Genomic DNA, 804 nt, shown 5'->3' with positions numbered 1-804 from the left:
TACATTTAAAGTAAATTTTTGTTTCTTTGTGAACATGAATATATCCTAAAGAAGTACAACATGTATTCATTAACAGAAATATTTTTTTAGATTCAAGGTTTTCTTTTCAATTTAGAAAAACTTCATTGGATTTAAGAGAGTTTTATATGCCATGTTTAGTTGATATTCATCAGACAACTCTTTCTTGATTTATCCTACCTTCTCTCTCCACACCACTCAATGTCCTCAATATTTAATACATAAATCTTGCCACATAAACATTCCTTTTGATTTAATAAGTTTAGAAAGAAAAATTTTAAATTGCTAAAACCTAAATGTTACATATATAATATTAAATGATGTAATAAATATTGTGAGACTTTGAGGGCATTTCAGGGTATTAGAAAATAATAAAGTAACTGAAATTGATAAGTGATGCTGGTTAGCAGAGGAATAAATATAGGCATATCTGTTAATGTCCCATAAATAAATATATATAACAATGTACACATGCATTACACATAAATACACACATACACAGACACATATGCATGTAGATATATATATTTATATATTACCTCAGGTTCCCACCTCCATGTGTAGTGTGATGTGCATTGCTGGATTCAGGAAAATTCATCAAGAACAAACAGCAGACTGCTGCTTTGATTGTGCCCAGTGCCCAGAAAATGAGGTTTCCAATGAGACAGGTACATGTTTGCATGAAGAAAAAAATTGCTGAATTCTAATAGCTTCTCATTTAAAACTAAAAATGTAAAAAGGCCTAGATGGAAACTATAGACCTAAAATCTCTTTGTTTCTGAATTT

This window comes from Grammomys surdaster, unplaced genomic scaffold, assembly GCF_004785775.1.
Source record: "Grammomys surdaster isolate TR1022 unplaced genomic scaffold, NIH_TR_1.0 993, whole genome shotgun sequence".
NCBI lineage: Eukaryota > Metazoa > Chordata > Mammalia > Rodentia > Muridae > Grammomys > Grammomys surdaster.
The sequence above is the reverse complement of the archived record's forward strand: the minus strand, read 5'-3'. Positions refer to the sequence as shown.